This window comes from Triturus cristatus, chromosome 9 (assembly GCF_964204655.1).
Source record: "Triturus cristatus chromosome 9, aTriCri1.1, whole genome shotgun sequence".
NCBI classification, from domain to species: Eukaryota; Metazoa; Chordata; class Amphibia; order Caudata; family Salamandridae; genus Triturus; species Triturus cristatus.
In genome coordinates this window covers 484,523,962-484,550,693 of record NC_140592.1, presented here as the reverse complement: position 1 = coordinate 484,550,693, position 26,732 = coordinate 484,523,962, and the positions used below count along the sequence as shown (strand labels likewise).

Here is a 26,732-nt window from a genome sequence, read left to right as displayed (position 1 = left end):
CAGTGGTTGTTCCACGTATGACAAGAAGAGTAGGAAAGGGCCAGCCTACTCGTGGAGGCCTACGCTCAAGTCGGAAAAAGCCGGCTTCCCCACCTAATAAAGCAGCTGGGGTTGAGGAAGAGGGGGGTCGACTGATGATATTTGTATGGCCCTATCCAACGCTCAGTTTAAGAAGCTGTTGGGTATGATTGACTCGAAAATTGGTGGCATCGTTAAACCCCTGGTTGGCAGGATAGAACAGTTAACTGCAGAAGTGAACAGGCTGGGGGATCTCTTGGACAAAACTTTAGTTAAAGTAGGGAGTCTACCTGACAAAATTGTAACTAGAGTGGAGACTAAAAAGGGTACAGGTAGTCCGGATGATGGAGGAGCAGTGACTGCTTTGCCTAGCCAGCCGGTGGTTCCACAGCTAGCCACAGGGGTGGCTGTTTCAGGGGATGCTGTCCCTCAAGGTGAATTTATGGCTGTGAACACAGCAAAGGGTTCGGCTGAGCTCATTGTTGAGGCTTCCCCTCTGGTACTTGTGTTAGCCAACGTCCCCATATTGTCTCCAGGTCAGGAAGAGTCTACTCCTTCTCTGTTGTCTAAGGCTCTATACTGGCTGTCTAACAACATGGTGATAACTCCCTGGGGCAAGCAACAGCTGGCAGCAGAATTAGTTATGGCAAGGAGGGTGGAGTGGATTGGAAGCAGCCCTAAAAGATTTCAGGGTGATTGTGTTGTTTTAAATTTTTCAAACCCTGAAGTATTAATCGATATTCTTCCGAATCTGTTACCGCCACAGCGAAGAACTGCTGATATTATCCCTCTGACCCTAGACTTTTTCTATCACGGAGAGGGAGGGGCCCCAACCCGTCTATGCTGCGGACGAAATGGAGCATGGTGTCAAAACTGGGGAGAAGGGGGTCACAATCTGCCGAATGCGGCTTTAACACAGGAAGAAGGGTTGTACATTCTGAAGAGTGGGGAATACATTTAGAAAATAGGTTCTCGGCTCTTTCAAACTTAGACGAATGCGACTGACTTCTTGGGGCCGAAAGTATTGGTCTATCCGAGTCAAATGATCAGGGTAGAAGCAGTCCATCTACATTTCAGGGTATCGATTGTGGAAATAAGTTATCTCCTTGTAAGGCTATCTGTAATAGGGGCCAGCCTAGTGCTGTGGATTTAGTTATGGGTAACCTTGGCCCTCCTAATCTTATCCTCAATACGTTAGTGGGTACTATGACGGGGGCACCAAACTTAATCTCTTGGAACTTGGCAGGTTTTCACTCTAAAATTGAGTGTGGGGATTGGCTTGGTTTTGTTACCTCATTTGATGTATGTTTATTCCAAGAAACCTGGGCATGTGAACCTGTTTTTGTCTTGGGGTACTTAAATTTTTCTGTACCAGCTATAAAAGGACCAAGAGGGAGACCAATGGGGGGGGTCTTACCATCTGGGTTTGAAAGTCCCTCAAATTTTCTATTAAATGTATGGTGACTAATTCTAAAGATATCCAGTTAATTAGGATAACTAATGATACTTCAGGTTCTCTTGATGTTTACAACGTGTATGTTAGAACCACCAAGGGTGGACAATCAGGAGTGTTAAATGCCCTGGGCGACCTCCTTGACATTAATTCACAAGGCAAGAATATTGTTATAGCAGGTGATCTTAATCGGACCTTTGAGCCCTTAGCGACTGGCGAGGCTTTTCTTGGAGCTGAAGAGGATTCACTTTGGGGTATCCCTGCTTTAGAACTGAAGCCAGTCACACATTGGACTGAGGACATAATAGGCCTGAATGCTATGTGTCTCGAAAAGGGACTAAGAGCCTTAAATGGTAGAACAGGATCAGATATAAAAGGGTCTATGACTTTTGATAATGGGAGACACAAAAGTAGAATAGATTACGTAATATGTAGCATGAATATATGGTCGTCTGTATGTGACATGGAGGTTGTTGAGAGACCTAAGAGTGATCATCACCCTCTGTGTGTGGTGCATAAATGGTGGACAGCTTTGAACGATTTGAATTGCTCCAACGTCCTTGCCCCTCCTCTTGTCATTCCTGGCAATGATTTGCGCAGGTTAAGATGGGCTACTGTGGAGACCAACCAACAGGTGATTGACACTATTAACCAAGAAACTGATAAATCTATTATGGCCATGGAATTGGTTAGTGCTCCTCTTGGCTTGGCTGAGGTGGTTAAGATCCACGATTCTCTTTGGTCAAAAGGTCCTATTCACTACTGCTAACTACACAGTATGCTGGCACCACCCGCTCGTGTCGTTAAACTCCTGGTGAAGGCGGTAGCCTTCCACCACTTTAAGGGTAGCACTTTGGGTGCCCCGCGCAGTCCAACAATACCACAATCGGAAACAGGCCTATGTCACAGCGTGCACGCATGATCAGTGTTCGCTTAGGACAAAATAAATCAGCATCAGGGATACAGACAACAGTACAGTTGAGCACTCAGGGTTGGTGGGCACATCTTTATCCATGCAGAGGGCTTTTCAGTCCAAACAACTTCCTTTCAACAGGTTTTCCGGCCTCATATGCCCCCGTTTACATCTACTAAAGCCACCTTGCGAGAACTTGTAATGCATTACGAAGATACTGACAACTTGCCATTCATAAGTTAGTTTATCACAAGGAAGGAGTACACCAGTAGCATCCTCAGACAAGTAATAAGAATGCTTTTATTTAGCACTTCATGTCCCACTTTGGCTAATTATAAGTGCTATAAATAACAGAATTTAAAATACCAATTTAATCTGACTTAATATGCTGACCTCGGAAGCAAGGAAGGTGGAGTTTATCATGTAAGAATTAAAATGCGTTGCCTGCAAGGTACCACACGTTATGTAGTGAGCTTCTTACTCTTGAGCAGCTTACCAACTACCTGCGATGAGTATGACAAGTACAGTTTTGCTGGCAAGACATAGGCTGGTGCAAGTGAGCAAGTCTGAAAGGGTAAATCAAGGACACAAAAGAGACGGGTCAATGGAAATTAACATACATGCATCATGCTACTCAGCAAAGTCTTATAATTCCTGGAATTCCAGAAATAGATGGTTGGCCAAGAATGTAAACCACTGTACTTCTGTTGCATATGCTCTCTTGCCCTTCCAATGTTGAGACTTACTCTCACACAAAAATCGAAGGAGAACGCGGACTGCGAATACGCATTTGTTTGATCATTCCTTTTCCCCAAACTCCAAGAAAGATAGTTTCAGAAAGAGGTTGAAGAAAGCATATCATACATATTTATTTTAATTCCCCCAAAAGAGTACATGCCAACTAGCAGCAGCTTGACAAGGCTATGCACTAAGGCTTTGTGGAAAGAGCAACCCTCAATTTAATCATTAACCCCTTCAGCGCTGCGCGGATTTCCGCGCAGTGCTGAAGGTTCTGAGCGCGGGCGGGGCCATGACGGAACGGTTCCGTCATAAGCACAGCCCAACCGACGTGCATGACGGAACCGTTCCGTCATAAGCGTCGAAGGGGTTAAACACAACAGACAATTTGGATTTTAGGAGCCTTCCTGATCGATGCGTAGTTGTAAAATGAAGAGGGGACACCTGTCAATAGAAAGAGACGAAGTTTAGCCTAGAGAAGAGGATAAGACAGCAAGTCCCCTAGTAAACAGATTAGAGAGAGGATGCAGTCAGATTGAAAAGACTTCAGGTCATTGTGAGGACCATACAAAGATCTCTGCCACACAGACACTTGAAAATAGGTTTTAAAAGAAAATTCTTGTAGTCCCCCCTCCCCTATCAAAATCTTTATATTTGATCCATCATTAAGTGGATTTGAGCTTTTTAGAAGATTCAATTCATCTTCTCCCTCTGTTATTATAGTATATGGTTTGGACCCAAGAGCAGGCGATTCTAAACAGCCATTATTTTAGGCGGCCTCTCACTTGATTATGCTCATAACATCTCTAGATTGAGCAATGTAATTTTTTTCATGTAGTGGGTTGGATAGACCAGACTGATAATGCTCAGAAGCTCCAAAGGATCAGTACAGAAACTCTTAAATGTATGGAGAAAATGGTTTTTTTTTTTTTTTAGACAGTCCGGTTAAAGATTGAAAATAAGAATCCCATGACCTTTACTTATTGACCCGCTTCCATTTTAACATCATGGCATAATTCCCTAAAATTAACAAATGGTTGTCCATCCATGCCCGATGTCCTTGTGATGGATGGTCACTGCAAAACAGAATACACTTTAACCTGTCCTTTAAGTTTATGGGGTTGGATTATTAAACCACATAGGCTCAAAAATAACCTCAGAAGTTGTAGGCCCGCTTTAGCACTTTTACAAGGGCTTCGGTCCAAGGAAATCTGCGCAATAGTTGTTGCCTAAATTAAAGCTGCCCGGTCCTGGTCCTTACACAAGTGTAAGGCAGGTTACACCAGTGCATGATGAAATGGTATGTTGAGGATAACACACAATGTTCGAAAGATGCAGTCTCTGTTCTTGGGTAATTATTGAAGAAGGTTCTACAATTTATTTTTCGGGGATATAAATCAATGTATCAGTAATCTTATTGTGCGAGACTACTCACCCGTGAGTGTCTTAAGGCACAAAGTGAGTGAGGGGTCTGGGGTTCAGTCGAAGAGTCTGGTCTAGAGATCCTTCTTGAATTGCGGCAACAATGGTGATTGCCTGCGGTGCAGAGGCAGGGAGTTCCAGGTCTTCACAGAAAAGTAGGAGAAAGATCTTCCTCCAGCTGTGGTCTTGTAGATCCATGGGATAGTGGCAGGGTTGGGTATGTGGGGCGGAGATGTCTGGTGGGAGTGTGGTAGGAGAGGCGTTGGTTGAGGTATGCAGGTCTGGCGCTGTGGGGGCTTTACAGCCGTGCATCAGAAACTTGAAGGTGATTCTTTTGCTGAGAGGTAGCCAGTGGAGGTCTCTCAGGTGGCCGGTGATGTGGTTGCAACATGGGATGTTCAAGAGGAGTCTGGCAGTGGCGTTTTGGCTGTTGTGCAGTTTTTTGGTGTTCTGGGTGGTGCTGGTGTAGAGTATATTGCCGTAGTCGAGTCTGCTGCTGACGAGCACATGGGTGACCATTTTCCTGGACTCATGGGGATCCACTTGAAGATCTTATTAAGCAGGCAGAGCGTTTTGAAACAGGAAGACGAAACAGTGTTGAGTTGGTGGTTCATTGAGAACGAGGAGTGCAGGACGATGCAGAGGTTTTGTGTATGGTCAGTGGGTGTGTGGAGGAGTTCGGAGCGCTGTGGGCCACAAAGAGTCATCCCAGGTGGAGCGACAGTAGCCCCTCCAGGATAAAGTCATTCCTCCTCGATAGAGCAGCCTATTTGTTAATTGGGTAAACAGTGAGTCTGAAATGCTCTATATTTTTTATATGATTATGGAGGAGAGTTTGTGGGAGAGATGAAGTAGCGTAAGAAATATATTCTAACCCGAGGATGTACTTTAGGTGTTTGAGATGGGCTGCATATTTTTTATTTAGCTAATTTAGTCTTCATGTAGCATTTGTTTTAAGCTTTGTTTTCACTTTTATATAAAGTTTTATTGAATTGAATCAAATCGAAAGATTTTCTTCAATAGGTGAAGACACTTGTAGTAAACAGGCAAAGCCAATTAGACTGGTGTTGGCCAGCGACCTTTTGGATTTGTCACAGCTTGTTCTGCTTTGTCATGGTTTTTGCAACAATTTATTGCTGGGGAATCTAAGACATCTATAAAAAACAAACAAAAAAAAAAAAAAAAACATTTGGTAATATCAAAAATCTTTGTCGGTCTCAAAATAACAGACCAATAGAAGAAATCTGGCTGAACGTCACTAGGAGTATATTATATATATCATTTTAGTAAAGTCAAAAGGTCTTGGCTAATGCCAGAACTAAACTAGATACTGAAGCCATTGGGGAACCATAATGGAGCTGCCCAAAGCAACAACAAGGCCCATCAGGTTGAAGAATATATAAATGACAACTTGAGTTAGGAAGGGCTACAGAACTCCTAGCCCTTAAGGTTCAACACACTCCAACGCCGAACACCTGAGCAACTTGCTCCATCAATAGGCACTAGCAGACATATGGTGTCAGAGCAAAGAGGGGGAAAAGGGTTTACTTTTATTCTCACACACACACACAAGACCTACACGTACACCTCGACTGTACTGTCTGTTCAACCGAACTAGCCAGGTTAGAGACACACTATTTGGGGAGAACGCACTCTGACCACGACCCCCAATGCATCCAGATCTGCTGGGACAATGACCACCCCCTCCTCTCCCAATACCGACATGGCATCTTCGCCCTGAGACACTGGAAGTTGCGGCGCCTCGCACAATCTTGAACATGTTTTCCCTAGAACTCTTTGACATAAATGCCAGCACCACGTCGTCCGTCCTTGTGGAATGGGACCATTACAAGGGCAGAACGGGGTCTCCTCCATCTTGAGAAGCAGGCTATGTCCTCATTGGGAATAAAATAGTTTTTAAAAAGGTTATCGAGAGCCATTGGCAAAATTACTACATTTCAAGTCCAGAAGGCACATTTTGCTTCTAGATAGTGCCCGAGAAGTAAGCCTTTTTATACAAGGTAACTGATTATTAAATTCTAAATAGAATTTAAGTATGAGAGTTGTAGTAACCAGGTAGCTAGGTTCACATGGGTCACTGCTGCAAACACTAAACAACCAACTGGGTTACACTAGGGTTCCCTTGGGGGTTTGCAAATTGAATTGGTATATGATACTGTTCTTATGTATGATAAATGTTTATGACAGTGATGGGGAAATGCAATAATATTGCACTCTGGGAAACACTCGTATAATATTAGAGTGCTTTGTACAAGATTCAGTTCTGTTAGTAATAATTTTACTAGCATCATTGTTTATGTATGTATTGAATGTTTCGATAGAACATGATGCACTTATTCAATGAAATAGTTATTGATTTGTATTTCTTTATGTTGTAACAGCCCTGAAGAAGAGCAGTGTGCGCGAAACACATGTTGGCAGCAGGCTGTATAAAGAGACTCACCAAGAGATCAAATAAAGAAAGAATATAAGCAACCATCGAAAGAATGTTAATTATTTAATATTGTAACCGTCTCAGTACTGATGTATGTGTGTGTGTATATATATATATATTCACTGAAAAAACCATAGGTTTCACACATGTTATAGTTAGCGGAAATTTTACTGATAAAAAACCAATGAAATTCCCCCGTTATAGTTAGTGCAGGCAACTATAACTCACGCGACCGCAATCCTCTGCTGATGCTAATACTGTATTTAGACACTTATTTGCCCATGTCTTCTTCCATACATTTTTAGCTATACATATATTACAAATATTTTTTTTTCATAAAGACACATATGTCATCAGCAGAAGATTGCGGTCGCGTGAGTTATAGTTGCCTGCACTAACTATAACGGGGGAATTTCATTGGTTTTTTATCAGTAAAATTTCCGCTAACTATAACATGTGTGAAACCTATGGTTTTTTCAGTGAATTTGTACGGTTTTATAAATGCTAAGTTACTTTACGCCATTCGTGGCGTGCGCGCCCACTTAACGCAGTTCGTTCCGTGCGTGCATGGTGCGCTTCGCGCACCGTGCGCGCACAGTGAGCACGCGGTGCGCTTCGCGCACCGCACGCCCACTTTACGCAGTTAGTGCCGTGCACGCACGGTGGGCACGCGGTGCGCGTAGCGCACCGCGTGCCCACGTTACGCTAGATGGGCCATGTACGCACGATGCGCTTCGCGCACCGTGCGCACAAGGAGGACATATGATGCACTTCGTTTTGAAAGGTAATATTGTAATTTTTCGTATATTTTATAAGCCATGCACAAATGGTGCCCTTCGGGCACCATTTGCACACGGGGTGGAGAGAGTGTGGATAATTTTTTTTTATTTTTTTTTGTTAATATTTTAGTTTATCTCATCAGTAATAAGCCATGCACAATTGGTGCCCTTCGGGCACCAATTGCACACGGGGTGGAGAGAGTGTGGATAATTTTTTTTTTTTTTAGAATTTTTTACCGTACGCGTACGGTAAGCGTAATCGGCAAAATTACCGAAAAAATAAAAATTCAGTTTTTGGCCTTGGGGGATCTTTGGGGACTCCCTCAACATGGCTATGTGTGTGGGAGCTGTCTAAACAGCCCCTTTACATGTTTTTGGGCTTTATATTTTAAAAATCACTCTCAGTGCGAGAGAGAAAATGGCGGCCGCCGCTTCCTGGTTTCGGCCGATTCGAATGTTTACTTAGATCTAAGAGCCAATCAGAATCGCGCTCGCGCACGCCACCGTACGCGTACGGTAAGCGTACCGTAAGCTGGCTCAGATATATATATTGATTTAAAGGCTATTTTCTCAGAATCTACTGAACAGATTTACACCAAACCTACAAAAGGCACTTCCTTGACCTGAGGACTACCTCTCTGCCAAATTTCTAGTAATTCTGTTCAGCCGTTCGGGCTGTAGCCCTGTCTAAAGGTCCTATGGAAAAATGCATGGGAAAAACGCGTTTTGGGACCCCCCTTTTATCTCAGCCCCCGCTTGACGAATCCCCCCGAGACTTTCAGGGTAGGAGCGGAGCGTGGCGCCCCACCTATTTTGAAAAATTCGCGAGGATTCGTCGACCGGCGCCAAAGTTATTCAAAATAGAATGTTGCGGATTTCCTATGGAAACGTGGTCCTAACTATAACTACCTACTGGCGACCGCCAGTAGGTAATATATATATATATATATAAATAAATGTAAGGCTACCTGCAGTAAGAAGATAAAAGCTCCACATTCTACTTCAATGATAAGGTATACACTTTTGTTTTCGAAATTTAACAGTGTGTGGCTATTTCTAATGGTCCCAGATTGTGCTTCGATTTTAAACTGATGTAGGCAGTGCTTCTGGAGACACAGATTTTCGTGCCATCCATTCATGTCCTAAAACCCGATTAACTATGCTTGTGTTTGAAAACCGGAAGCCTTGCACAGCTACTCTGAAAATGAAAAAAGGTTTGCCAGAGCTATTTTTGTCACTTTTGCACTGATGAAATGGAGGCCAGCTTTCAGCTGCATGTGTAGTAAGCAAAGTGTTTGTAAATCAATGTTCTGCTGTTGTTGATCAGACAATGTTCAGTTATAAATCAGTTTCTCTGGGTGAGCTGAAAGCTAGAGTTTCAAGAAAGTCCATCTTCGCCCCTGACTACCTCAAATATCAATCTCAGTGAAAAAAAATCACTTGTAACAGCTTCAAAAGAATGTATACATAGTATCCGATTGTTTGGATCCAAAATAAGACGCATCATGTATGCGTGCCTACAAAATGACAGCACGTTTTGTTTTTCTACTTTTGGAAAGCATGCGGGTGGAAAGCAACACAGACTGGAGGTGCAGAAGCACCACAGGGGTAAAGTGGGTGGGGAAACAATACAGGCATTGTGTGCAGAAGCAAGGTGGGGTGGAATCAACATAGGGTATGAAAGCAACACAGCACTAGATGAATCAACAAAGGGGGCAAGAGCAAAAGGGCAAGCGGGAGAGCAACATGGAGGTCAGGGGATAAATGTAAAAGGGCAGGAGAGAGGTAGGCTTTGGAGCTGGGGCAAGTGCATCATGGAGGCAAGCAAGGAGAAGCACATGATCGAGAGAGAGAGAGAGACAGCTGGAAAACATATGCACTCTCGCAGAGTGTCAAAACAAAAATATAGGACCTGAAAGAGAGAGCAGTAACACATCCATACCCTAAGGGAGAGTTAAACAGAGAGAAAAGGAAGGAAAGCCTACGCATCCTAACTAATAAGAAACAAGCAAATCAGAATGACAAAGAAGCCACCCAATGGTAAGCAGCAGGCAGGCTCCAAGCCCACTGTAAGCTAACACTATGTCTTGAAAGGAGTCTTGCAGGAAACAACTAAAAACAAACATTTGCAATGCAATAGGTCTCACATTTATGCAAGTTTAAGCTATTGGCATTGTAAATGACAATGCTTTTTATTTATGTTTTAAAAACAAAAATAAAAGGCATTGTTATTTGCAATGTTAATAGCACAAACTCGCATAAATGCAAGACCTATTGCATTGCAAATGCTGGTTAGATTAGTGAGGAGAAACGCTCCCTTTCGGACCGCGTGGCAAATAAATTAAACAAACAAGTGCTGCCACTTAAGTGAAAGCGGACCGTGCGGCCAAAAAACAAAAAAATTTTTTTATATATATATATATATATATATTTCCACAGTTTTACTCCCTTGCTTGGAGGCGCACTCAGGAATCAAGCAGGACCCCATCTTTTGGTACAGAGTCCTTTAATTTCAGCAAACCGGCATTCTTTTAAAACCAATACAGATGCCCTACGCGTTTCAGTGCTGCTTGCACCTTGTTCACGGGCTGGTGTGCTATTTACTGGCAGATTCTCGAGGGCGCCAGGTCAGCTGCATTTGTATTGGTTTTAAAAGAATGCCGGTTTGCTGAAATTAAAGGACTCTGTACCAAAAGATGGGGTCCTGCTTGATTCCTGAGTGCGCCTCCAAGCAAGGGAGTAAAACTGTGGAAATACATATTACGGCCAGTTCTCGGTCGTGGAGACTGCACCGCCATTAAAGAGACATGGACTGCTGCGAGGCACCGGAGTCTCAGCATGTAGCAGAGGGTCAAGTTCAAACAGCGTGAATGGAAAACTGGATTCTTCACAAACAACCCACTGGAGGGAAATAAAAAGGATTGAAATGAAGGACTATTGATGACAGCAATCACTGCAGGGCGTCGGTACACGAAGGAAGACTTCAAGCTCCATAATGCCTCCTAATTGTTTTGCACCGAAGCAAGCCCACCAGGGGGCGGGCAACTGATATTTAAAGGAGCTGACCTGGCGCCCTCGAGAATCTGCCAGTAAATAGCACACCAGCCCGTGAACAAGGTGCAAGCAGCACTGAAACGCGTAGGGCATTTGTATTGGTTTTAAAAGAATGCCGGTTTGCTGAAATTAAAGGACTCTGTACCAAAAGATGGGGTCCTGCTTGATTCCTGAGTGCGCCTCCAAGCAAGGGAGTAAAACTGTGGAAATATATATATATATATATATATATATACACACACACGTTTTATTTTTTAAAGAGTGCTTACCGACTTATGAAGGAGACCGTGTAACGCCATAAGTAAAAGATCCAGTCCTCATGGGAGGTAACAAAAGGCAGCAGGGCAGTAACAAGGCGGAACTAACCAGCCTCATTATCAATCGGAAGCCAGCATTTACCAATGAAAAGGACACCAGCCAATCAAAAATATGGGAGGAGAGTAGGTGAGGCTTCCACAGCATACTTGACTACTGCATGCCTCGCAGAGCGAGCAGCACATGCGCGCTGCAATGCTAGGCTCGACCTAAAAAAAGTAACTAAAATAAATGACCAAAATTGTAGACAGCATTGTTGTACTTTCATGCAATTTTTAAAGACAACTTTCAACAATAGTTCTCTATCGCAGGGATACCCACTGTATGGCCCAGGGACGCTTGTGGGTCCCCTGACCTTTACAAGTGCCCCCCTGGTGTAGAGCAGCAATGGACTGCTGTTTATTTAACTGAGCACTAACATTCACAAAGATGTTAAGCACAGGTGCAAACAGTTTGTTTTGAAGTTAACTGAAAAAAGGAAAATAAGAAACAGAAGTTGTCCTGCAACATTTATCTTTAGGATCTTGTTCATGTGTAAAGACATCATGCAAGTAAACATGTAAAAATATGCTAACGTTTATTAAAACTTGAACACAGTGTTTTTCTCTAAGAAGTGGAAGTGTTTTAAACATAAATTTCATTAGGGAACAAAGAGGTAAATCGGTTATGTGCAACCTCCTATGTGGCCTAGGTTGTTGTTATGCATGGAACATTATAGTCTAATACGCCATACACAAGTTTTTTTGTACAGAACATACTCTGTACTCATGTATTTCAGCGGTTCTATCATGTGTGATAATTAAGAAAAATGAGGCAAGGGATTTTTGTTTTAAATGCTTAGGATTACGCAAATTAATCAAGCAGGAGGGTCGGTATCGATGCCAGGTTTTCTAGTTCATAGTGAAAATCGAGCCACTAGATGGGATTTTCTCCCTCTTGTTTTACAACAAAAGGAAATGCACACGAGGTTAGAGCATTTGAAACAAACCGAAGCCACATGAATGCCCGGCTCGCTTTGGGAATCGAGGATCCTAGAAATCTGCGAGGCGGGCCAGACATCTGGATTCTGCTTGGAGTCGCTGGACCACTTATTTGCCACAATGGGACAGAAGGGGGCAAAGGCATAGAACGGACTTGATTTGACTATGATCAAACAATGTGTGTGTCTTTTGCAAAGAATTTGGTGAAGCAGGAGTACCAACACCACAGCGCATGACTCCTTGTTTCAAGGTCTGTAACATTCTCACTGCACCACAAATGATTGTTAGGTTTACTCACTGTCAATGTTTAGCTTGATTTAGTCTCTTCCTATTGGTGTAAAGAATAAAGAAGAGAAATAGGTTTAAAAAGTGATCGTCACCTTTCATTGCCATAAGAGCCAATTACGCATGCCCTCTATTTCAAGTCTTAATAAAAAAAAAAAATCAGAGGCTGTTCTGTTGAGCTAATGAAGGGAGCGAGACAGGGATGTCTCATTGGTCCCTTACTTTTTGCCCTCAGCATCGAACCCCTGGCTGCCAAGATACGGGCTACTCCTTCTACTCAAGCTCTTTACTTTGGCTCAATTGAACAGAAGGTATCTTTATTTGCTGATGATGTCCTATTGACAAATCCAGAATCTGATGGCCTTTAGAAGAGGTCTAAAAACATGGCTCTTCACTCAGTAAGCACGCTTCAACATACCAGTCTATCTTTCCAGCGCCAGGACACCTCCGGGTATCAGAGCGCTCTATAAATGTGCAAAATAAATAAATAAATAAATAAATAAATAAATAAATATTGTCCCTTGCCATTCCCCGCACCTTGCTTCCGGCCCTCCAGCGATATGAATCGTTGGCTGGTTTTTGTGTCAACCTTTAAAAATCCTCCTACTTCACTTGAAGATTCCATTCACAGACATGTCAGAGATTGCATCTGCCTCCCCTTCTACTGGTTTAAAAAAGAAATTACTTACTTGGGTATGAAGATAACACCTAGAGACGCTGATTTATATGAAGCAAACTATCCTCCCCGTTTAAGGTACTTAAAACTGTATCTCAAACGATGGGCTCCGTTGTACCTCACTTAGATTGGTCGCACCAATGCGGTCAAAAGGACTGTGCTTCCACGCATCTTAGATCTCTTTCCGGGACTACTGATTGAAGTAGGCAGTCAGCTTTTCTCTGCGAGCCATTCATAGATCATGAACTTGGCTAGGTCGCAGGGCCCGACTCTTCCACAAACGTCTGACGCTCCCGAAGGAGACTGGTGGCCTGGCACTGCCGGACTAGATCTCCCACTATAGAGCAGCCCAACTCCGAGTTATATCAGAATGGCCCCTTAATGAATTAGACACAAAATGGCTGGATATGGACAGGGCGATAGTGGGTAGAACAATTTGAGATGTCCTGTGGAAACCTTGAGTGGATCAGCCACACGATGCCTATCTGAGCACTCCCACCACGTTAAAAGTGTGGGATGCTGTAACTAAATCACGTGTTAACGACCTTTCCTTCTCCATACACACATATCCACTATAATGAGGCCTTTCAACCAGCACTCTTCCCGGGTCGATTTGACGCTTGCCGGGAAGGGGGAATGTCCGTTTCAGATTTATCTCATGGATGGGACATCCTGACATTCAAGAACAGCTGTTGTGAGTTAAATTTGCTTAAGTTAAAAATGTATCAATGTACCCAATGAAGACACTGGGTAATAGACCCAACATTAAGATTAGATGCCACTAGATATTTATTACCTATAGAACACTTTGTGCGGACTGCTGGGGCATCCAGGGGATGCATTTCCTTCCTCTTTGTGCTCCTGTTTTCCACACTTGCACCCCAACTCCCCGCCACAAGTTTTTTGGAAGCAAACACTAGGGATCAGAATCGAAACCAAGCACTGCTGCACACTCTACCATGACATTTCTAGATTTTACGCAAGTCACACTACAAAAGGTTATGTGACTGTAATGGTTATGCAGAAGGGACCACGGGACACACTAGGTAAGTAGCAAGAAGGTTTATTATTTGTGATATACTCCTCCAGGGTGAAGTAACATAGAATGATCAAAACAAAAGGTCTTTAAATCGCAGGTATGTTTTGCAGCACAGAGTGATCCACGGTCCCTCTTGTTCTTCACTCCAGGCCCTTGGGTATCGTGTCCTCTGGATGCACCCGGTAGCTCCCTCGGTGGAATAGGGGACAACAAGAAAACAATGCCCAGGAATTACTGTTGGGCTTTTCTTTTATCTTTTCCTTAAGTGCTACCGTCCGCAAAATACCACTCAGGTAGTGAGGGAGGGGAAGTGTGAGGCATACCCGACGTGGTGAGGAGAGTCAAAACAACACACGCGTGCCCTAGTCCCCTGTGCCTCTCCACCACCCCCACGTTCAGTAAGGGGACTGGCCTCGAGCTCCGTCCTCCTGGTTTCGCCGTCCTTGTCCTCCTTCACAGATTCCTTCTCGCTCCTCGTCTCTCTCTGCACTCTCTCCACCTCCAGTTTTGCCACACACCCCTTACGGCCTTCCGTCCTTTTTCTCGTCCCCCGATGACGTCAGGAGTTCCTCCTCGTCTCTCTCTGCCACTGCCAGACCGCAAACCTCTTCCAGTCAAGTTAGCAATTCGGCGCTGTCTGTTGGGCACTTCCGGTAAATTCCGCTTCAGTCCTGCTCACAGACTGCTACCTACACCCGGAGAAACTTCTGAAAATCTTCCCCAATACATGCTGGAGGGGGTTTGGACTGTTAGGAGACATTCGGCATACCTGGTAGGACTGTCCAATCACACAGCCTTTATTAGACCAAAATCTTATCCCGTATAAAAGAGATATTGGTTTACTCGATCCCAAGTAATCCAGGATTTGGGCTCTTGGGCCTCTGGGACCCTTCCCTCAAGCGGCAACCTCTGGGTGACCATTGGCTCTGTTTAGGAGCAGCCAAGATGGCCCTAGCCGCGGCATGGAAGAAACCGGAGGCTCCCTCCAAGTCTCAATGGCACGACCAACTTTGGTAGGCCCTTACAATGGAACGTATGACCGACATCTTAGACAATACTCTGAAAAGGTTTTTATTATATATGGGGGTCTCCTGGTAAAATTCTATTCAAGAGGACTCCAGCTCTTCTCCATCCACACCCACTTTCAGGCATAATAAGGCCCACTCCTACCTAAACGTTGGTATATATCAGAACGTGTCAAATGATGATATGCCCCACACATGGGACAGGATCCACTGTCTGACCTTTTTCTATTAATTATTTCCTCCATGCTTGTTACGTTGGTTTACATTTCCGGGTTCTTTGGTCTCCTTAAACACGTTGTCTATGCTCAGATGTCATTTATCTGAATGAAAAGAGCGCTTCAAGAATGCAACACTTGATGTGTAGTTCGTTTTTTTACAGTGCTTGTAGAATATGGACTGTATGAGCCAATTACTTTTGATACTCTGAAACTGTTATTCGCTTGCGATTTGATGTTGGCTTGATGCACTGTTGACGATGTCAAGTCAAAATGTCTGAATTTCGGCTTTCCAAGCAATAAACGTTTGTGCCACAATAACATAACCATACAATGAAATGATGGATAAAAAAAAAAGTCCATTTAACAATAAAATATGATATAGTTCAAAACAATTGGCTTAAATATTTGCAAAATCACAACATCCCAAACAAATGTAACCCCCCCCCCAACAAAAGGATCATTCAATAAACACAAAGCACCCCAACCATACCTAGGCTGCCAAACTCCATCGGTATCAAGAATAAAGTTCAAAATGCAAAATATTTATTTTAAGAAGCAGCTGCTCTCGAGTGTAGGGAGGAGGCCTTGCCTAAATATGTAGTCAATGCACAAGCATATAATGGTTGACAGTCAGTGTTTATTATGCGCAGTGCTGCAACATGACTACGTGTAGCCAGCTGACTAAAAAAATGTGACAGCCAGGTATGATGTGCTCGGGCATAGGCAGGGCATACAAAGAGGACATGAGCGCTAGTTTCCCTAGAAGCCTCACACGTGGGGCAAACCATAGATTCAGATGCCACCCATTTAAAAGTAAAATATTTTAGTGGGAAAATACCCACTCTAAACTGGAAAAACAGCTTTTTATCCAAAAGTGCGGTCACAATGTCCCACTACCAGAAGCTTAGTGAGTTAGCTCAGGCACAGACCATAAGCGCCACTAGAAAAGTAATGGGCACAATCTACATTTGCCCACAACCCTTTTCACGCCCATATCTAAGGACAAAGGAAATATGGGAGTGCTTTGGAGGGAGTTGGGCAATAGATCTCAAATTTATTCTCAGATCGAAACTTCAAAATTTGTGAAACCCCATACTTTTGCCCCATAAAGTGCCGAACCCAATGCCTTTGCCTCATAAAACTTGAGAGCTGGTGCTATCGGCCTACCACAAGAAATTCGATGTTCCTTGAATATAGCCCCCACTACCCGTTTGTGCTGAATCACTCACTTAACAGTATGGCGCTTCCAAGATACAGTAGTGGATAGCGTGATTCCCAAATAAAAACAAGCATTTGCAATGCAATCTGTCTCGCCTTTGGGAACTTATATGTATTTAGCTATGCAGCACATTAGCCTGGGTGCTGAAACATCTACTGTTCTTTAACATGGAGGGAAAGTAAGCACCAAACTGCGTGACACACCAGGTATGTGAACACATGGAGAGAAATACTGCCTTTCAGCGGGAAATGGTATAGTCCAAAGCTCTGTTTTTAATATAAAAGCAGGGCCTTCGGTGGTCAGATCACTGAAAAATCAAGATTTCAAAAAAATATTATTGTCTACGTGTGCTCGGGGAAGACATTTTCTATGGACTGGAATCTAGAGAATGCTAAAGTGATTCTGGTATTTTACTGAACTCTGCTGGTCGTTTTCTATCAAGAAAGTTAAATAGAGGCAGTTGACAGAAATTTTTTAAAAATAAACTCCCTCAGCAGTAAGCAATTCTGGTATTTTACTGACCTCCAGTGGTCGTTTTCTATCAAAAACCAGTTAAGTAGAGGCAGTTGAAGAGTAAAAGAGTTCCTAAGCGGAAGCAGACAAGTCCTAGGGCTGATCTCCACAGCCCTCAAAGTAAATACACATAAGTATATACAAGTACATACACAAAGAAGTATAAATTAAAGTATATACTAAAGTATATACTAAAGTATATACAAGAGGTCTCAAATGCTTGACCTAAACATAAATAAATGAGAGTACAAAACAAGAAATATTCAGGGACAACATGTTTGGGTTCATAAAGAATGTGTAGTAAATCGATGGAGCAACCTTGCACAGGTATGAGACGTGTAACTATGCTTTGCAGTCACCTAAACCTACATTAAGTACCTTGCTTAAAGGCGTACAGAGTGGACACTAGCTTTGGAGAGCAAATTATAGTAGCCAGTCAAGACACTATACTTGCTAAAAATAAAAGGGTATATCTAACGCTGCGGCTGCTGCATAGTCCTCTGGATCCCGTCAACCGATCAGCAAGTTAACATGTCAACAGTTAAGGGTGACTGCTCCCTGACTTGGACTTGGAACTTCAAATTTTAGATGACTTGTAAGAGGTGTAGCACCCTGAACAAGATTGTTAATATATAAATTCATAATGAGTACTGCAAAATATAGAGTACCTTTCTCTTTGTTTTTTAGAGTACCAATACTTTTCTCCAAATATATATATTTTTAATAATAGTAATAATTCTCTGTTGCAGAAACTAGTGTGTGTGGAACTCTTTTATACCAGTGGTCTTCAACATTTTGAACAGGTGTAGCATCAAGGCCAAAGTCAATACGGTGCATACCTGTGGGCAAAACCTTTTCAAGGTATAGGGTTGCAGCTCTATGTGTAGCATTTTGCAATACAATGGAAACTATATAATCAACACAAATTCCAGCATTTTTTAAAGTTACTCCCCAATGTTATTTTGCTTGTTGGTCTCTACTAAATCTCCATATAATGCCACATGTACGCCTGAAAGCATCATTGCATTGATGTAAGTCCACAGACCCAAGTAATTTTTTGTCCACAGTCATCATGGGTAGAACCTTTATTGGTCTTACTGCATTGTGGAACACAGCTTACTTTTCACGAATGCAAGTTTGGAAAATAAATCAATGGTAACCTATAAAGGGAAAAATTGAAAACTAAATCTATGGCCCACCAGCCTTAGAACAGGAGCACACTCCTTTTCAGGAAGATGTGCACGTTATTAGGTAAAATGCGGACACAAGCAGGGCTACTGAGCCATTGGCTGAATAATGTTGATCCACTGTTCCATGCATATTCTTCTACACCCATGGTCAGCTGGGGTACACAAGACACAGATCCCTGTGTACTGTGGTAATCTGTGAACTCCCATGTAAAGAAAAACATCTGGCACAGGCTTCAAACGTGGTGTGATTATACACCCTAACAGGCCTATTGCCCTTAATGAAAATAATAAATGATGCATACTGCCTTTGTTAGTTTTCCTTATAAGCAGATCTAACATATGGTGTCTGAAAGAACGTTTTCGGATGAACCAATCAAATCTAAAACCTTAATCATTGTTTTTTCGCCATACCCAACTCAGATCTTTTGTACTGAGCTAAGGCCTTTCCCACAGCATACAGTCAAACAATTACACATATGTACTCATTTATGTTTGGCAAAACAATTTACAGCCCATTTTAAAAAGGCCCATCGAGGATTATCACAGTGCAAATCTTGTACCTCCCAGGTTTGTCGAGAGAAGGTTGCCAGCACCAAAGACCTCACCTAATATGGTAATCTGTAAGATTCCAGGTAATGAATAATAATTGTCTGTAAACAATACGGTTCTCTGCGAGACGAGTCCATGCAATGAAATATTTCTCTGTAGCCTATTAGCTTTAACATGTGATATGCACAATAAATACATCAACACTTCTACATTTGTCTTAACCTTTCATAACAAATGTAATCTATTGCACCAGACCGAACCTTCCCAAAGAATCAATGAGGCCTTGATCATTGGCTTCTCACTATACTGAACTCTGGCATACCACACTGATCATCATTTTTCCTCAAAACAATCATAAGGCCTATCATCATAAACCTGCAAATATGTGAAATACTGCAGCTTGCAGATGGGTTACTGAGGATCAGCACAATATAAATCTTCAACCTTGAATGTTTCTCACAAGGATTAACCAGAACAATAACCCTTGCCTACTATGGAAATGTGTGATAGTCCATGTAACAGAATACAATCTACATGCATTAACAAAGGGTGCACATTCTCCTCCCTAAAAGGCCTATTGGCTTTAACACATGTTTTTCACAATAAGCCTGGCCTATTACTTTTGTCAAAATGTTTCATTATAAACAGATTAGACGTATAGCGTGAGCGAGTACAGAATATGGTACCAGTCTCGGCCTTCTATTTTAGTACTAGCTTTCCCCTCAATCCCATCCTCCGCAAAAGTGTGCGGTTGCTGTACAGGGAAACAAACATGCCTTACTTCTTGGAATACATATCCAGACAGTTCCTTAACAGAGGGAGGCTCAGAGCAAGCCATTGAGCATGCAAATCCCCCACCCCGCTTCCCAGCAGGACACCGGGCTCACAACCAGCATGGTGGTTTCAACATGAGCTCATGGGGTGATGGGTAGCTAAGAGCCGGTCCTGGCCCTGGGGACTGGGTTTAACACAGTAATAGTAATCCCTTCCTATTCATAGCCTTAATCCAAAGTGTAAACTGGTAAAAAGAGATGCACCTCTCCCTCACGAGCCAGAGTGGATACGCTGATTTCCAAGTTCCCAGGCAAAGTTTGAGAAAGCAGCCGCCTCCCAATCCTGGCAAGGTAATGCAAGCGGCACGAATAGAAAAATAGATGCAATGCCTTTCAAATATAAATGTTTGTTGTTGTCCGAGGGAAGCCAACCAGATGGTAACGATACAACTACAGAGGTTAAGCGAGAGAATTACAGTATGAAAATAGAGACGGGTTCTTCAGGTAGATTAACCAATGAAGATGACAGATCACTTGGAAAAGTGGGCGACAGAAGCACCATTGACCGACCCGTGCAATGGCATGCTCAGGTTTACATGTTTTGAAAACTGATTCCAGGAGCTGTGGGCTAGAGGTAAAGTTCTAAAAGGGCCAATCAGGAGCCACCATTAGGAAGGCAGGGCTAGCGCCTTGCAAGATGAAGGTACGGGCTTTGAAGAACATAGCTGGACCTTCTGCCTTGGCTGGATCTAGCTCACTGCTTGGGGTCCGCTGCCGCCACTCACCTGGGCGCAGAAAACTATCAGCACCATGAAGAAGCTGATGGAAGTTAGATAAGTCCCTTTCCAGAAGCCAAAGGACCCAATCAAAGGTAACTGGCTGAGGGAGCGGAAACAAAGGAAGTCCTGGTAGTTTTCCTCCCAAGAAGTCAATCTATGGGCAACATGGCTATCTGAGCCTCATGTTCTTACAGGCCCAGCAAAGGCTCCAGGTGCTGCCCCGCAAGGGCCGCCATGCTCTTACAGTGGAATATAAACAGATTTTTAAAAAGGGATCCACCTTGGAGCAAGAGGGCTTGGGCAGATACAAGAAGAAAATTCCAGTTTAAAGACTGGAAGACTGGGAAAGAAGGCACTGTAGGAGGAGAGGGATGGAAAAAGAGGATCATGAGCTCCTGGTGAGGGGGAGCAGGACAAACCAGAGCTGCTTATTTCGGAGAGACCAAGGGCATTGCAGGAAGGAAGAGCAAGGAAGACAGCGGGAGGAGAAGGACGTGCTTATGAGAGCACAAGGGAAGATAATTACGGGAACAGAAAGGAGACAAGCCTCAAAGGAGACCCGAGAGCTGCGGCACAAACACAGGAAGAGCGTCCAGCAGTCATCCTTTCCTCTGGAGTCTGCCAGTGGTATCGGAGTCAAGTGGAAGAGGGCTGTGGAAAGTTGATTAGCCAGAAACCGGTACCAGGATGCTTGTTTCCAGTCCTGGGAAGACATGGCTTGGCAGTTCAGGCTGGACTGTTCCCATGAGGCACAGGGTCAGACTGATTTGCATATGGCCATGTCTGAACTGGGGTGGCGGAGTGAGCTAAAGAATGATGGATTAAAACCCAGATCAGTTGACTGGGGGTGAGTGCTTGCAATGTTCCACACTCCGTCCATCATCCCCTTTGGTTTTGCTTTGTTCGCCCTGAGTTGGCAGGGTATGCCCAGACGTGGGTCCCTTGCTCACTTTGCCACTGGATTCAAGATATCCTGGCTGATGACGGCTGAGTAGCCAGAAACCGGTCCCAGGATGCTTGTTTCTGGTCCAGGGAAGACATGGCTTTGCAGTTCGGGCTGGACTGTTCCCATGAGGCACAGGGTCAGACTGATTTGCATTTGGCCATGTCTGAACTGGGGTGGCGGAGTGAGCTAAAGAATGATGGATTAAAACCCAGATCAGCTGACTGGGGGTGAGTGCTTGCAATGTTCAAACACTCCGTCCATCATCCCCTTTGGTTTTGCTGTGGAAAGTTCCCGCCAGAGAGAGCTCAGTGCTCCTTACATGGCTGTGCAGGGCTGGAAGAAGTGACTGCGGCCCCGCTGCTTATCTCTCTGCAGCATCGTCATGGTTTACCCAAAGCTAGGCTTTCCCTTCTATGCCGCCGCGCGGATGTAACGTCACTTGGCAAGTGCTTCATGACGTGTGGTGCCAATCTAGGACACTGAAGAGGTTGACCCTTTCTCATCATTCAGCTGGGGCACAACCTCAGTTGGCTGCCCCTGCTATTGTCACCCTATGGACCATAGGAGCAGGTGCAGTCCCTGTGCACCTCCTACTGCGCCCCCTGCAGGGTAACGGCCAGAGCTGCATACTTTGGCAACGGGGAACCGGGTTCAAGTCTCGGCGTCGCCTCAACATCCTGTGATTCTGGGCAAATCACTTCATCTCCCCGTGCCTTCAAAAAACGAATGTGTCATAACATAACTGGTGCTCACATAAAGCACCCCAATACTTTTGGGTCGAGATCACGCTATATGTAAAAATAACTGAGCAGAGCCTGGTGTATTCTTCACAGCCGTTCTCCTCCCCAATAGTGCTATTGGGCAGATCTGTGGGTCTCATGCAGTGTCATGGCCCCCGCTGATTTCCATGCAGAGCTTGGGGTGGCAATGCCTGGAGTCCCCTACTGTGCGCTCCGCTCTGCATCCTTTGATAGTTTACAGTCACCGGTGTACTACCCGCATATAAACACTTCTGCAGCCCCTGCATGGCTGTGGAATCGAATGCTGGGCAGTGCTCCTCACTGGACTCCCTGCACAGCTGGACGAGGGGCCCCTGCACTTCTAGTGTACTTCCTGTAGCGCTAGGGCCGGAAGAGCCGAGAACACGGAGTCCCTTGCGTACTTCCTGCGAGGCTGGGACAGTTTGCACGCAGTCCATGAAGCACTTTACACCGTGCGAGGAGAGAACTGCCGACCCATCCTCGCTGTACTCCCTGCAGGTTATAGCATATAATTTGCCACGCGTACTGTTGAAACTGCATGTACGCGAGCCAGAAATACTTTATTGGTGTGACTCATCCCATGCCAGAGAGGTGTTGCCAATGTAAACACACGGGACGCGTAAAGCAGTCCAAAGATTACAACAGAGGCCACTGCACTTTCCGGCCTGTGTTGTGGGTAGTTTTGTTTTATGAGCTGTGTATTATCTGGTGACGTACAAATGTGTTTTTCTGCCCCCTACATCTGAGCTTTTCTTTCACTTTACAAGACATTCTTGTACCCTCAGACTGTGTGTAAGTATGTGTGTTTTGTTAGTACCTTTCTATGTGGACACTGCAGGTCACAAATAACACTGTTGGCTGATTTTTGGCATTCCTTGTTTTCTAATTGGATGTTATACGATGCAGATTTGAAGAGCGCAATATCACCTGGCAGCAGCCTTGGTCGAAGTGCATTAAAAACAAGCGTGGTCCCGAAAGTGAAAGGACCGTGCTGCAGCCGGAGCATGGGGATCTCTTGTCTTTATGGGGTCATGTGTTTCTAATTAGAAACACATGGCCCCATAAAGATAAGAAAGTGCTTTGCGACAGAGGCAAAGCAGACAAGCCAGTCCGGGTGAGCCGGTACAAAAAGCAAAAGGGAGGCAACCCAAACACCTAATTTCCAATGGCAGGCCACTGTTTAACATAAACGGTGACGCCAGCCAATGGAAATAAGGGGCGGGCTTCAAGCCCTTACTCAAACTCCTCATTTACAATAAATCTCGCCAAACGAACAATGCTAGGCGAGACCTAAAAAGGAGTCTACCCTCTCAAAAGGAGCCCCCTCAGAAACTAACCTTCCGTTGAAAGATTTATGTGGATTAAAAGACTGGCAAAACTCGCCAAAGAGTACGTTGTTTTTTAAGTTCACTTGGGGTCTTCAAAATCAGCCTAGAGTGATCCGCAACTGGCAAAATGGGTATCCTCCCTCCAACTAAATTGGGTGCATCCCGTGTTGCACCTAGTTAAGAAGTGAACAATATCATTTAAGTACAGCGAAAACAGATTAGCGGCCACAAGGCACCCTTGACAGACACCTCTTGACACGGGGATCCTCTCGGTAGGCTGTTCCTGGGAGCCCCAGCGAATTTGTGCATAGTTCTTTTCACGTAGATGAACTACAATAGACAAGAGGCATTCCCATTGTGTTAAGAACTTGTCAAAGTTTCAAGGGAGGAATCCAAGTCAAATGCGGATTTCAAAATCGATAAAGGCAACATAGAGGTTGCCCTTGCCGATCACAAGTAACTTCCAATAAATCAACAGAAAGCAGAAGACTTGGTCAATTGTTGAAACACTTTTCTAAAACCCCGCTTGAAATGGGCTCAAAATACTATTTGCCTCTATCCAGTCCTGGATTTTTGCTAGCACACACCAACTAAAAACCTTCTGAGAATGATCAATTAGGACTATAATTACCTGGATGAGACCTAGCATCATTTTTAAAAATAGGTAACACTTTGGCAACCCTCCAAGCGTCAGGAATAGGAGCACCCTGAGCAATGGCGTTGGCAAGAATAAGTACATATTTAGACTAGGCTTCCACATCATAAAGAACAAGCAGTGGAAATGCAATAGGTCTCGCATTTGCTTGAGTTAGAGCTATTGGTGTTGTAAATTAGAATGCATTTTACCTATGTGTTATGAAGTGTATATTTGTGGAGTCTAGTGGAATTGTTAGTTGTGGAATTGTGGTGAGTGGAATTGTGTGGTGTGTAGTGTATTTGTGTAGTGGAATTATGTGGTATGGTGTACATGGAATTATGTGGATAGTAATGATGTGGTATTGATTGTATTGGAATTATATGGTATAGTGTGTTATGGAGTGGAATTATGTGGAATGGTATTTTGTGTTTTGGAGTGGTATGTAGTGGAGTTCATGCGGTGTGCTGTTGAATTTTGGGCATGATGGGGAATTCTGTGTTGAGGATTGAATATATGTGGTGTGTTGTGTAATTGTTTTTTGTTGGGTATAATGAGTGTTTAGGTAATTATACATAATACATATAGTACACAATTACTACAAATATTGTGATGGTGAAATCCGTAAAATTAAAATTCGACCTTGGAAATCAGGCAAAATAATTTTTTGAATGCATCAGAGGAGGGGAGGGTAGAAGGACGCGATGGAGCAACACAGAGTATGGAGGAGGAAAGAGAAGCACAGTAGTGGGACAGCTTGAAAATATATTCTCTCATGAGTGCTTAAGACCAGAAAAAAGCTGTGCTGTAAATTAAAGCAATGGAATGACAAGTCAATTAGGAATGTTCCAGGGGAGGAAGAGATAGAAAATGGACAATGCAAGCTATGGACAATGCAAGCTATGAAATAAGAAGTATGAAAATGAGAGTAACTGTAAATCCAACCAATGGTAAACAGTGGGTGGCTGCAAGACCCTTTAAGCTCTTGGTAAAGCCATACTATGACAATCAGACAGCTGTATGAATATGCATGTATGAGTAATTATCTTTAAAAGTGGAAATCCACATCCTGTAAATAAAAAGTTTTTAGACTGGCAAAAACTCTGAGTGTAAGTTGAAGTTAAAAACGCAAATGGCTTTGTGATTATGTTCCTGACTGCATATCTGTCACAACTCATTTCAATTTCTGGTAGTTAAACAACTTCATGTATCCAAGAGGGAGGAAAAATGGCTGGAGCCTTGGCAAAACGCTCTCAACATAGGCACCTAAAACGGTCAAGTGTGATTGAAGTCAAATGTATTACGAATAAAAAGTATGCCCCTTGGCTGAGATTTGTTCTCTGCCAACAAGAATACGGAGCGGTGAACTTGTACACAAAGTAAAAGTGTTTTGTTTTCAGTGGGCGCTAAAGATAACTAATTGCCCATTTTCCAGCTGTTTCTACATTGTACATAGTAGGAGCATCTTGCAGGGGTTCTTCTGCTGGGGGAAGGTGGCCTTGTGGTATCCCACCACATGAAGGCGGGTAAATGGGGTCCCCAGATACCACCCTATGTTGTTAGATGCTCCTGAGCATACACCACCTACACTGCCACCAGCAAAGAGTTGGTCTAAATGTGGATGTGGTGCGCCCGCTCAATGCTAGTCCATTGGCAAACACAGGCAGAATTAGGATTGTGCAGTTTTTTTTAAACGCACAATCTTGCCTAAACCGTGATTATTGGGCTAATGTGTAATTCATAAGGTCACTTTTCCGTATGCTTGATAGTGGGAGACTGGGAATGAGCAGAAACGGTCTCCTGGGAACAATGCTAGCAATGTTTTCTGTGTGACTTTAGAAACTGCTTGGAAAAAACACTGAGCTGTTATTTCGCCTTTCGTACATGGGTGCATATTTGGCATTGGATTTCCATACAGACGATTGCCTAGAAGCAATTCATGTCATCCCTGTAATTTTAGCAAAAATGACATGTTATAAGCAGGAAAAATTACACACTTTCCCTTGCCCTGGCATACCCTGTATCGTGAGAGGGAGGTCTGCACTGAACGAGGATTACTTATGACATCCAGGCCTTCCCTATTGACAACAGTGGCTCATGCACCTACTGCTTAGGATTATCCCTTCACTGCTACCAATTGCTTTCTATAAAGGGTGCTAGATTCCACCCTGCTACTATCTGGCCTAGTTAGTGTGTTCCGTAGCACTCGCTTAGGAGTAGGACCTGCACTGCCTGCCATCCATCTGACTGAATTAAACAGATGGCTTTAAGTCTGCATAGTCACTAGCTTGCAAAGGGGTGCTAAAGAGAGGCTTGAATTGATAGCTGTGTGGAATGACTAAAACATAATGCTTGGTGGAAAATTGTTTCTGAGCGGGACAGGAACTTTAACATCATGAAGTACATAGAGGGCTCACGTGAGGAGTAATAGACTACAGAACCCTACAAATAAAGGCAGACCGCGGCAAAAGTAACATGTGAAGTAAAAAAAAATATATATATAAATAAATATATATATATATATATATATATATATGCATGGGTGGCTTGCCTTCATAATTAATTATGAATGCAGTAAATGAAAATAAACAACCATTTACAATATGTTTCTTTGTAATTATCCAATACTATCAGCCCTTGGTTTGTGAAATGTTGACCAAAAGTTCACTG

General features: G+C 43.6%; 1 protein-coding gene and 1 long non-coding RNA gene across 5 annotated transcripts in view; one reads left to right on the top strand and one right to left on the bottom strand.

The window, feature by feature from the left end:
• LOC146798177 (uncharacterized) overlaps positions 1–7,039 on the top strand; it is a 159,390-nt gene extending 152,351 nt beyond the window's left edge. Inside the window, exon 3 of the long non-coding RNA XR_014968632.1 lies at positions 6,947–7,039. This is a non-coding gene — a long non-coding RNA (uncharacterized LOC146798177). The remainder of the gene's footprint in view (positions 1–6,946) is intronic.
• Positions 1–26,732, bottom strand: part of DPP3 (dipeptidyl peptidase 3) — a 533,904-nt gene that overhangs the window by 444,214 nt on the left and 62,958 nt on the right. The gene's annotated exons all lie outside the window — the stretch shown is intronic.